The sequence below is a fragment of the Rhynchophorus ferrugineus genome, unplaced genomic scaffold (assembly GCF_030347505.1).
Source record: "Rhynchophorus ferrugineus isolate W39M unplaced genomic scaffold, kcgeb_rfMv2 rfM3, whole genome shotgun sequence".
Taxonomy (NCBI): Eukaryota; Metazoa; Arthropoda; class Insecta; order Coleoptera; family Curculionidae; genus Rhynchophorus; species Rhynchophorus ferrugineus.
In genome coordinates this window covers 24468575-24482457 of record NW_027472582.1, presented here as the reverse complement: position 1 = coordinate 24482457, position 13883 = coordinate 24468575, and the positions used below count along the sequence as shown (strand labels likewise).

At 30.5% G+C, this 13883-nt stretch overlaps 1 protein-coding gene and 1 long non-coding RNA gene across 6 annotated transcripts in view; one reads left to right on the top strand and one right to left on the bottom strand.

The window, feature by feature from the left end:
* The window catches only part of LOC143192894 (transcription factor E2F1), a 64298-nt gene that overhangs the window by 27979 nt on the left and 22436 nt on the right, over window positions 1–13883 (bottom strand). The gene's annotated exons all lie outside the window — the stretch shown is intronic.
* LOC143192895 (uncharacterized) lies at window positions 257–1485 on the top strand. 2 transcript variants are annotated; one of them, XR_013004899.1, is made up of 3 exons: window positions 257–449; window positions 497–773; window positions 839–1485. It is a non-coding gene; the product is annotated as an uncharacterized LOC143192895 (long non-coding RNA). The 2 variants fall into 2 exon arrangements; XR_013004900.1 differs by having other exon boundaries at window positions 827–1485.

Sequence of the window (13883 nt, the reverse complement as noted above, 5' to 3'; positions counted from 1 at the left end):
AACAATTTATATGTAAATATATGTTATACATTTTCTTCCAGTGACGCTCGCTCACTGTTATCAAGCCTTACCTATATCTCTTTAAAATAACAGTGAATTCACGTCATCAATATGTTTTAGGTATTCCGCAAATTATAAATTCGTTTTAGAGTATTCATTTTATTCTATTTTAAAAAGATATAGAATGCCGTCTGATAAGTCAACCATCTAACAGAATAAGCCTTCAAATGTCGTCCGGTTATCAAACGTCTCCCCTCTTGCCAGTAAAATTCATGGGACAGGCAAGCATTTTACTGGCTTTTATTTAAAATATTTTTAGCATGTTGCTGAAAAAAATATAATCTTGGATTCACCGAAAAGAGACCATCCTTATATGAAGGGGGTGACGAATCAAGATCAGCGTGATGTTAGCTCTATCAGAGATCCAATATAAGAAAAGCATAAAACCAGTGAGTAGTGTTTTCAATATAAACATAATTTAATTTAATTATTTCAGGGGAAACTGTTAACCTGAAAAGTATCCAAAGAAAGCTTAGAGATATGCACTCTTTGATAGGTAACATTAGGATTCAAATGGTCTAATGGAACCAGATATTGCTTTTAAAAGAATACAATTTTTAAAAGCATATAATAAAATCAAGGAAGGCTTATTATTTTATGTATGCATAATTAGATGAGGCATGAATATATCGGAATGGGACCAATATACTCAATGATCACTCATGACAAGATAGAGAAAATAGTGTCAAGAGAACAAAAATTGATGGCAAAAGGTAAACGTTGAAACAATAATTGATTAGGTTTTACTAGTATAACATTTATTAAGAATTCATTGTAGATATATTATGCTTCATGCTGGAAATAGGAATGATTTGAATGAATCAATCAGACACATTTAAGAAAAAACTGACAAACGATGGAATCGTGAACAAATGTTAGATTAGAAATTAACAGGTTAGTTATTCACTTGAATGAAACTTTCTGAATATGGGATTAGGATTCAATGCTGACAATTTCCAAGACAGCATGATGAGAGTGGAAACGACTAAAGGTGAGTATATAATTAATATACGATAACTGTAGGACATCTTTGTAGAGTGTGAAATATGTGCACAAATATGTGTGTAATTGTTCAAAATAAAGATGACCCTTTGGTTAAAATGTGTCGATGAAAGAAGGAATACTAACACAATTGACAAATGCATTAGGAAGAATGCAGTTATTACACTTAGTTTTATCAATAAAAATGTATACAGGTAATAACACAACAAACTAAGGAGAAATACAGTGATATTAAAATGACTTACAAGGAAACACTAAACTGAAGATACGCGTAAAAGAGGCTCTACGTAAAAAAAACGCGCTCTAGGATTCTAACTCATGGGTGGCATCGAAAAAAATTCAATGTAACAAAACACACTATAACAAAATACAACCTTAACCTACAAACTATTACAACTGTATAATTAATTGTAGTTTTAAGTCCTTCGCTAATATATGCATTAGATGTACTATAATGTTACAAAAAATTATATTTTATAACAATATTCTTTAATTTAATAATATAGCTTTTTATTATAAGAGTTTCATTATTTTATTTAGATTAGAATTTTGTTATATTTCAAAGCCAAAATTAACTAAAAGTCAAAGTTGGTGCAGCAACATTATGACATTTTGACGTCTACAATTCAGATGAGCAGTTTACTGGGGTACTAAACGGGGTATATGTAGCTGAACTAATACCAAATATTGTTGCAAATTGTTCATGTGTAGTGTATATCCCAAATCAGTATATACATGTTGATATGGAGTTTGACTGCAGTAACTTTCAATAAGCGATATTTTGCGGTACTTTAAATTTAGCAACATTGTCGACGCGATAAAGATATATTTGTTTTAGCTTCCACTCTAAGTGACTAACAATGATGTAAATTGGCTATGAGAAACTTTTTATGGTTAAATATGATGATTGACACAAATAAACTTAACTTAAATTGAGAACATATTTGTTAATATAATTCTTGTTAAATAATAGCATTCTCGCTAAAAATTAATGATATGATAAAATTACTCTATTTTTAGTCGGATAGCATATTTCAAAACTCAACTAGTTCCTCATAAATATAAGCAATTAAAATAGAATTTTAATTATAATTTCGGAACACACTCAAAATGCAATTAAAAGAACAAAAAATCGACTGTGTGGCTTTACCCAGCGATAAATACAAGCTCCTTCGGTCGAAACAAAAGCCATTCGCTCGGAAAGTTTATTTTCAACCGTGAATAAAAAATTCCCAGATGTAACAAAAATACTTCTTTTCCTCCAATGCGACAAAAGAATGTACCAATGCGCCAAATATAAACTACCAAAAATGATATAATGAAATTTTCAACGAGGACATAATTATTTTAAGGTAAGGTCAACCACCGGATATTGTAGGCTTCAGAAGTAATTTAAATACGTTTCAAACGTCACAATAGGGAGCCAACGTAACGCCTTGCGTTTCACAAATATTTGGTGACGGGGATATTGATTTTGTTTGTTTCATAATTTGGCTCTTCTCAATGTCTGTTACGCCACACTGGCAGAAAACTGTTATTTAGAAAATCTTGTTAATATTTAAAATGTACCGTTAATCAATGGTTAATGAGTTAATATTCTATTTAAAATGGTAAAAATGAAATATAAGTTAGTAAATAACTAATTTAGTAAAGCCAAAGTTGATAATCTATAGCGAAAAATAAGTAGTTATATTTTACAGGTTAATGACCTAAACATTGGTTTTAAAAATAAAATGGAATACAACTTATACAAGTTCATAAAACATTATTTTATATATATTTAAAGGAAAAAATAAATAATAAATTCAGCTGAATTCAAAATTTAAAAATACCCACAATTTGGAAATAGATCATGTATAATAAACAAAATCCAATCGGGAATAATATACGAAATAAAATGAAAATCTGAGATCCTACTCGTTAGTTTTTTTTTTTTGAAAGAAAAGAGCTCTGCTCAAAAACAAGAATTCTGAATTATGAATAATCCTGATAATTGTAGTAATTCTAAAAATTGTATTGAAGATAATGTTGAAACTCATAAATGTGGATTCAAAATTGTAAAATTTTGATTGTAAAAACGGAACAATTATTAATCTAGAAGTAAAAAACCATTGATTAAATTTGACATCCTCGCTTCACAGTACATACACACAATGTCACAGTACTTCAATCCTCAAATTTACAAAATTCATTGGGTAGAATAGTAGGCAGTCTCAAAATACTAGAAGCAATAAAGAACAACAGAAGACAGGAATCTTGATGGAAAATATCAACACAAAAACCAGAATAATTAAAAAAAAAGTTGGTAGATAAAAACCTATGTAATTTTCAAGTGTGGAGCTGACCCAATAAAAACATGAACATCTATAATACCATAACTCTACAGTGGGTAGTAATTGGCCAGTGAGTCATAGGAAGCAGTAATCTAAACAGAGACCTATATCAGAATATTGTTATTGAAAGAATCAAATAGGATATTAAACGACGTTTGGGTTTTAATAGATTCGTTTGATTAGTTGTTATTTTTTAAAACTAGTAGTCTTTTAACATACAATAATATTAATATGTTCTACATATATATATATATATATATATATATATATATATATATATATATATATATATATATATATATATATATATATATATATATATTAATAAAACAATTAATAAAATAAGTTTACATAAGCCATGAATTTGTACAAAACAATAATAATACCAAAATGTATTACGCCGGCTTGCTGGCGCAGTGGTAAAGGCAACAAGACTATCCACCTACTGTTGCGATGGTCGCGGGTTCGAATCCTGCTGGGGCATGGTCGTAAATTTATGTTTGTGATTGTTTAATATTTATGATTGTCCTAGATCTGCGATGACTTCTAAGTTGGTCAGTGGCCAATCGGTAGGTTTAATGCAGAGGACCGTGATTCGAAGCCCCGATTTGGTAAAAGGAGACTTTAAAATATATTTTTAAAAAAATGTATTACAGGCGGCTATAATTAAGTTAATACCTCCAAAATTAATCCAATAATTCACAATTCAGAATGACGGACATATCGTAACTTATAATAGCATATGCCAACGTCATTTCGTTGCGGTTGTGTGAAATTTTAAAGAGAATTAAACGCAGAATGTAAAATATTTTTTATAACGCGTAATTCATACAAACTATGATTAAAGCTCATAATTTTTTCTGGCATATCTCTAGGAAGCTTACATTAAAGACGAGAAATAAGGACCGAAGCATATAAAATACCAGAAGTGTTTGAGAATGCCTAATGAACTTCTTGAATATTGTCCTTATTCTAGATATATTTCTGTCTCTTTAAAATACATAAAAAAACTCACAAACCACGCCCACAACAAGAAACATCAACATTACTTTCTAACATAAGATAGCGTTTATTTATATTTTCCATATATTACAATGGTACAATTAAATTGTCTTTAAGGTTATTTCTCAAATTTGGCTTAGTCAAGAGGGATATAGTAGGCATCTCTTTAATCAATGCAAGCACTATTTTTAGTTTCAGAAAATTGTGTGCACGATACAAACTACTTTCGCCAATGATGCATCAAAAACAAATTCGAATAAGGTTTTAAAAATTATTAAAATCATTATGGATGAGACTAAGGTTTACCAACATGATCTTGTATCGAAACAAAATGGCGCAGAGTGTTGTAAACTCGATATTTCGATTCCAAAGAGACTCAAAGAGAGATCATAATATTTGAATATATGAATTCAAAAATTATCAGTGGAACAACTGTAATAAAGTTCAGAAAGTTCAGAATAATTTATTTATGTCATAAAATCCTGTTTTTATTATCGAAAGCCTTTGAAAACTTTGACTTTGAAAAAGGGTATTTATGAATAAAATAGATGACGTGCCTTCTATATCTTCAGAAGCTTTATTTCGGAAGTTAATCTATAACATTAAATAAAAATGCAATACGAAACAATATAGCATGTTTAAATAATACAATTATTTAATTATTTTATAAAAACAAATTTTATGTGGGAGAATTTTAAGACATTAACACTTCGTCCATCTAAAAGAGCATTTCTTCAAATTGTCCAACAAATGTCTGAATAAATTTATTCTATGAGCGCATTTTACGTCTTGCATTTTACGACATTTCGTGACAGCTGTTTAACAGATATTGTCTATTAATTTCAATAATTGATGATTGATTATAATTTTTAAATATCATATAACAAAAATTATCAACATTTTCTAAAACTAATACAAATGATGTTTTCTTTACTGATTTTTAGAAATGCTTAATTCAAAATACCCTTTACAATTAAAAACAATATTTGTGAAGGTCAGGTCTGATGAAGACATTCATAACAATATATGAATCTATATAGGAGACGAACAAACCAAACTAAAATATTATGAGCAATATCACTAGTCACGCTGGAAGCATAAGTAGGTAATGAAACAAATAAAATAATTATATCCACAATGCGAAAACAATATGTTATTTAACATTAAAAAAATACAGATATAACGACCGACAACAAACAATGAAATAAATATACTTGTAAATTTTATTTCAATTATGCTAATATGTTTTTACTTATAAAATGTTATAAATTGTCTTAAATAAATCTTAATAAAACTGTAAGAATTAAAAATTATATTTTTTCTACTAAAAATACAACTGAACTAAAAAGATAAAAATCATACAAACAAAACCTCAAAAACCTTGAAACAGTTAAAAGTGAATCACTCACGCTGGTATCAACATGGAGGTTCATATGTCTATGATTTGACTATAAGACAATGACCTCCAGTTTGTAATAAAAATGAAAATTTATCCAAAAACAGAAAACCATACGCGTCCAAATGAATTGCAAAAGGACAGAAAAACTGCTTACAAAGAGTATTATTACTAATGGTTTATAATATTTAACAAATGCATTATCAGAGATATAGCAAAGCATATTTAGCAAAAAGTGGTCTTGCAAACAAATTTATTTAATTCCTTATAAGCTAATACCTTCTGGATACAACGTAATTATGGCAACATTGTAATGGCCTTTAAAGTCCTCTTCAATTCGATTTTAGACTTCGTAGTAGACTCAAAACGATGTCCTCGAAGATGTTTATTTGGTTTTAATTTTTGTTGAATTTTTAAAAAGTTGGAAAGTAAGTAATACTGTATGAGAAAGTATGTACATTTTCAGCTTCTGTGGATGATGTTCAAGACTACACTAAAATAACATAATTATTAAGACATGTTAAACAGCTATATCGAACATTAGTATACACCAAAAAGCAAAAAATGTTACGATCGAACATATTAATTATAAATTGGAATTAAAACTAAAACACTAACGGGTTGATGCGATATTGACACGAATTACAAGCAATTCTGTGTACAGTGTCTTTCATGAAAGACCCATTTTTACTAAAGACTCGTTTATAAGATTTAAAAACTATTATATGTATCATACAGTTCACCCTGCCAACATAACTCGGGGAGGTAGTTTATACCAAATAAAAGTTCAAAGTAAGTGCAATCTATTCTCCACTGACATATAACATCATTGCTGAAAGATATATTGATCCTTTCAAGAAACCTAACAGCCCTTTATTAGTGGTGGTGATTTTAATGCCAATCGTACTTATTGGGGATAGAGACATATTACCCCAACGGGGCGAGAATTGAAGACTGCGGTCAGTTATGGATGTGAGTTCATATCTATTAATCAGCCAACTGGCCTTCTGACTTGAACAGATCTCTAGATTTGATTGACTTCGCTGCAGTCAAGAACATATCAAAAACCAATTTTTAAAATTGAAAGTGGTCTCGATTTAAACGCGGATCACTTTGAAACATATCTAACCAGTTATAAAATAATCACGAAAGCTCAAAATCTAATTTTGGTTAATAAGCACACGGATTTAGATTATTTCAATTACTTATTAAAGCAGGATAGTAATCTGAATACACCTCTTAAAATAACGAACCAACTGGAAGAGGAGGTAGTTACTTTTGTCACTGCCATTCAAGAAACTGTTGAAAAGTACCTCTTTTATTGAACGGAAACTGACGGCATCAATCCAAAAGCATATCTAATAAAACCTTGCTTAACAGAGCCACACAGCAACTAACAAAGGAAATTAAAGAAATCAAACAAGCATCAATAGCTGGATTCCTTTAGAAATAATGCCGAATATTCAATCTAAATATCTTGAACATCCCATAGATCAAGTGCCTCCTATTAGAAAGCCTGATGGGATGATGAACCAACCTGTTTATTGCTTGCATTCGATTCAGTGCCAGATGCATGGAAAATTGCTGAAGTCATAATGATACTAAAAACATGATAAAAATCTTAAGTTTAATCACATCGCCTTATTTCTTTCTTTCCAGTTATGGCTAAACTATTTGAGAGCTAGATTATGAAACGCATCAAACCTATTCTCGATCAAAGCAAGCTGATACTATCTCACCAGTTTGGCTTCAGGAATATCCACTCAACAATTGACAAGGTACATCGAATTACAGGTATAATTGAAAAATCCTTACAAAATAAAAGTGTGTGCTCTGCTATCTTTCTCGGTACAGGCTTTTAACAGAGTATGGCATGAAGACCTTCTATATAAAATAGTCACTTATCCCTAAGCATTTATACCTGCTATTAAAATTTGAATTAATCTATACTCCCGTGTTAAACATGTAGGAACTCTGATCTCAAACAGGCTGGACTGGTGTATCTCAAGGAAATGTGTTATGGCCAGTGCTTTATATCTTGTACATTAATGATCTCCCCACAACATTATATAGCACAACTGTTACCTGTGGTGATGATACGGCAATATCAACACTAGCAGAGAATGTAGAAAGCTCAACCCGGAAGCTGCAATCTTCTCTTGATAAAGTTACTAGCAGAAGTAAAAAATGGCGAATCAAATTGAATGAAGCAAAATCTACACACATTGAATTTACAAATAGGATGATCACTCCGCTTGATTAATAGCATGCAAGTTTCATCTGCCAACATAGCAAAATACCTTGGCATGACCCTGGATGCCAAGCTCAGATGGAGGAAGCATATAAAAAAGAAGCAAGATGAACATTAAGTTCAGGAAAATATATTGGTGGCTTGACTGAAACTCCCAGCCTCATCAACCTACAACAAGCTTATTTTATATCAACAGATACTGAGACCAGTATGGAGCTAGGGAATTGAGCTGTGGGGTTGCGCCAGTGACTTCAGTGTCCAAGTAATTCAGAGGTTCCAAAACCAGATATTGAAGTACATTGTGAATGCGTCTTGGCATGTACGTGTTTGTGTCCTCCATCGCGACCTAAAAATTGATATGGTTACGGACACTATCAGAATATTTGCCGATTCCAATCAAATAAAACTCCTATCAATACGGAAGCTTCTTAGCAACATCTAAATGTGGATAATGTCATTAGACGTCTAAAACGAAAGAAACCTTCTGATCTTCAAAATGTTTGAACACTAAGTAGTTGTATTACTAGTTTTACTAAATAAATTTTTAAAAAATATACTATAAATGTATAATAAAAATATACTATGAAATATACTATATATAATGACAGCATGTAACACATGTAAATGGCATCACAAATATATGTATGTGTATATATTATGTTATAGATGTTTAGTAAATCTAATGCGGTTTTTCATGGCTATTTTAATATTTTAACTCATAAACGGCCTTGATACAATGAATGCCGGTTAATTGGGGACTCTTAGTGGTAATTTACAATGTATAGCTATAATATCACTGACCCATGATTAACGTAAAATTAACAGTTAAATAACATTCTAACATGTATATTGTGATTACGTTGCAATATAGAGGATCCCACGTTTTCTTATAATACCTGAAAAATTGAAGTGAAGTAGTAGCAACAAATATTAATATATTAGTTGAAATATATACGTTTTTATACGTAACAGATAATTTAAGTTTGATGTTATCAAACGTACTCAGTAATATTCGATAATTCCTTTGTGGTACTGACTTGAGTGTTATTGAGGAAACTAATGATGAATAATATTTTCGTCATACAGATAAATCAATAAGTTAAGTAGACATTGAGATAAAATATGTAATAAAGGAATTTATTTAATAATTTTTAATTTATTGTAATCTATAGTAAGCAATAAAAAACAGATTAAAGAAACTACACTGGTGAATATATACGTCATATTCAAATGATAAAAATACTGTAAATTGTAATTGTACATAATTGTAGTGTATTTTAGTCATAAGCAGTAAGGTGAAGGTATCAAACTGTTAAGATTTTGGCACTGTGTGAGTAAACTTTCAAAAATCCAAAAACTAATGATGATTTTCTTACAGTAGTCAGATTCCATCCCTCCAAAGAGCCTAAAGTAATGAAAAATAGTTTTCGAAACCAAATATCAGGGTATTACATTATTACTCAATTTTCCTTTTTATTTTTTCACTTAAAAATCCATATAAAAATAGTTTTTGAATAGAGATAAATACATTTTCTTTCAAATACTTGTTTAAAATATACTAGTTTGACACCCTTTTTTTTACTAATCTCTAAAAGAACTCAGCAAATTCAGAAGTAAAATCTGAACATTTCTTCATCCGATTAAATTAAACCAATTTCAAATCCGGAAACTTACACCAAATATTACAATTAGTGTATTTTTTATTCATTAGTGATATACAAAACGGGCTAAAATAAGGCTTTATCAACTGTGACTTGACTTTAAGAGATTTACAATATATGGCAAGCATAAGTAATGTCAGATCAAACTCTCCTGTAATTATATGAATGTCAAGCTAAATTATTCAGCTTATATATTATACTACCTTCAAAGTTATCGAATTATACCTACTTCTTTTAATTTTATTACTGGTATTACTGGAAATTATAAAATGAAAAATTAGAGTAAGATATAGTATTGGTTAGAAGCAATGATTTCAATATAGTTAGCAAAAAAGTAGGTGATGCCTTTTGATTATAATTTATGTATCTGGTACTCTAATGTAAGATAAACTCTATAAAAACAGACAAGCTCAAAAGCTTGGTTGTTTCTGACATATCAGGGGGCCTTCAGAATCCTCTTGAACCTCTTTATATTAAAATATTTGCAGTTATTTTTTTATCTAAGTAGGTTTGAGGAATCAAGGAATGATATACAAGGATTACGGTGAAAAATGATCGCTTGGACTGTTTTGTGGATTCATTTACAACATATAAAATTTGAGCCATTTGATTGTTATTAATAATTAATAGTAGAACTTTGTTTTGGGTGGGTTGGATTACTAGTTGGTTTGATGTTTTAGTGTAACCCCATATTTGCACCTCATAACTCCGAATTGGCTTTATGATAGACTGATAATCCAATCTCCTTGATTTTAGGTCAAGTTAGAGAGAGTATCTTCCGACGAACCAGTAGTTGCTTGACTATGAGTTTAATCTGCTATGATGTTTCTACTTTAACCTACCATCAAGATGTATTCCGACGCATTTAGCTGATTCTGCTTGAAGAATCGGGCATTCGTTAAGTAATATAATTAGGATTTTGTTATCTCGCCGCAACGCAAAATTTACATGAACAGATTTGGAGCTATTAAGCTGTATTTTCCAGGCGCTAGTCCATCTGCAGATCTTGTTAACCGGTACTTGTACTTTTTCTACAGCCTTAGACAGAGATACATCTTTTGTCATAACTGTGCCGTTGCCAAATGTTCCAAGTATTCATTCTTTTACTGTTGGGATATCAGCAGCATAGAGCTGATACGGGAATGGACACTAACCTATGGAACTCCAATCGAAATAGATTTAAGTGTTGGAATTCCCCTTCATGCAGGACTCTAAATTTTCTTTTGAAAATATATGATTCCAGCGTTAACAGTAATTCTGCTGTGACAATTTACTCATTTTGCAGATGAATTCCAAATACTATATCCAATCAAAAACTTATGAGACGTCCAGGAATATTGCAGGGCAGTTTTTTCTTCTTCGAATGCCTTTTCAACAACAGCTGTTATTCTGTGCACTTGTCTAGTGGAGAGGTGGTGAAAACAGCAACAGCGTTTTACTGTTTTAACTTAATTGTACTGATATTAATATCATAATTAATGTAGATATTGAATAGTATCGAAGTAGAGAACCGTTTTGAACACCAGAGTGGATGGATCTCTTTGTCGACAATCCCCGACCTTAACGTGGAATGACCGATTTTCCAAATATAAGTGCATCAGATTCATTAGGAATACTAAGCTCTAATTATATCGAATGCCCTAATAAAGCCTTAGAAAACTGCCAACTGAGGTTCTCGTTTCGTCTAGAAGAACGAAACATGAAATTACCCATCGAGTAAAATGATTATTTCCATTATATTGATTTCTAATAAGTATTACCAACACTAGTTCCGCAACCTTACACTACTACATTCATACATCCGATCTCGCTAATTTATGCTTATTTAGTGTTTCATGCATATATAAAGTACTAAAATAATAATACTACTAGAAGTTATTAGAAAATAATCGATCAAAAGACAATGTTTACTATTTTACTACGGTTATATCTATAACATATGCGAGCAAAGTTGAAAAACCACAATATTTGGTCGCGTTTTTGATCACGTATTTTTATATTTTTAACATCCATCAGCAGAAATACCTTGACTAAGTTATATCTCCAACAATAGGCTAGATGACAATTCTATGTATTTAATTTACACGGAATAAAAGTTAAAAAAGCAGAAAAATATTGTGTGACTTGTGATTAAGTATTGCAAGGCGCGTACCAGCCGCTATAGATTTCATATCGATAGTTTATTCACAGCAGTAAGACCACTCTAATGTAAGTATTTACTATTTTAAGTACTTTTAAGTATGTCTAAAGTGTAATTAACATAATATCGAGGTAAATAATACAGTTGAAAACATTTGAGATTAGGCCTCATTTGTTTGGTTTATTAGGTACATAAGTCCATAATAAGTTTGTTCTTTTTTTAGTTAGCCAATAATATGGAAAATTATATTTAATATAATGTGATGAATTTCGGATATGTAGTCCATCCAATAAAACAGCCAATGTACGTTTTACAATGTTTGCCGGTTTTTAACTTTTAACTATTATCACTAATGTTGTAGACGAATAGAAAAATTTTGTAGACGTTTGACAATACAGCCGACTAGCATCAACATAAATCGAATTTTATAAACTGATTCGGTTACATATTCCGACGCATCAGATAACATTCTGTATCTTATCTTAACCAGGGCAAAAGTAGAAGAACTAATCCGCATACAGTTTAAAACGAATTTTACAATTTTACAAACTGTATTTGGCAGTATATTCGACGTCATCTATGACGTGAATTGGCTGTTTTATTGGAAAAAAAAATTAAATTTAAACCTTAAACAAGTGTCAATAGTTCAATGGGTTATACTTCACCAGGTTAAAGGTAACTGATATATATTTGACTGAATATTAATACAATATTATTTTATAAAGTTTTTACAGCTTGATATATGTGTGTAACATTTACAGACCTACAGAATATATATGAACCCAAATGTTGTCACTGAAGTGAAGTGAAGTAAAGGAAACTAAGCAAAGATCTAGTTTAAGAAATCATAGAACTTAATATATTAAAGCATATCTAAACACAGATTTACTAAAGTACTTGAAGTATTGCTGTTGCAAATTTGTAAGGCTATTGTTAAAATAAACTTCAAAATTACAATTTGTGGATTTTATTTACCCAAATATTATAAGGTGATACAATACTGGATACAATTTTTCGTTCCACAGTGCTGTTAAAAATATAAGAACATCAAACATCAATGTACTTTTTAAATAAATGTGTATGTAATTACTATCAACTATGTAAAATGAATATTTTTCATTTATTTGGCAGCCCTTTCAAATACATTTGCACCTGTATCTTCAAATTATCATCATAACATTTTTCAGTAGGTTTACTATCAATACAATTTTGATTTGTAAATATAAGGCATGATTTCAATAATGTTATTCTGACAATTCCTATTTAATTTTAAAATAAAAGTATTTTCAGTAATCTCTCTATAGTATGTTATTATTATAAATTAATATTTTTATGATTCTTTAATACAGCCTATAATCTAGCATATTCTAAGAACCTGATAAGGTCAAAATCAGATGTAAATAAATATATGTAAACTATTTATAAAAATATTTATGGCAGCCCTCACTTAGCTGGTAAAATTATCGCGGTTGTTCAACGCTTGGGGCTTTTAAATTTTTAAAATCAACAGTTAGCCATTTAACATATGCCCGTCCGCTTCTAAAACATTTTTTCCCAAAACAAAACCAGTCTCCTCTAGTCGCTACCCACATCCCGAAAGAATAACTTCCTGCCGTACCAAACAATTTAATTCTTTCTGGGAATCGTACTGAACGCCGTAAAACGTAACGCAGATGAAGTTGTTTGTATGTAGCATTTTCGTAACAGCGTGTAATGCTTCAGCTTCAAGTGGCGGAACGCACCGACCGATTTAAACCATGTGGTAGGTAGCGCGAAATGTAATCCGAAACCTTCGCTCTGGGGGTATGACTAAATAATCTACGGCCATACGGGTTAAGGGAATTAGAACAAGCCAACAGATTGGTGCACTGACAGCGACAAATGAGACAGAGACTTTGAATTCATTTTAGAAATTGTTTTAAAAAGTACATTCTGAAATACACCATTTTTGACAATTCCGAATTTTTCAAAAATAGTAAAAATCAAAATTGGGTACGATAGAAGAACTTGAGATATCATGTCAACTGTTTCGGAAAAA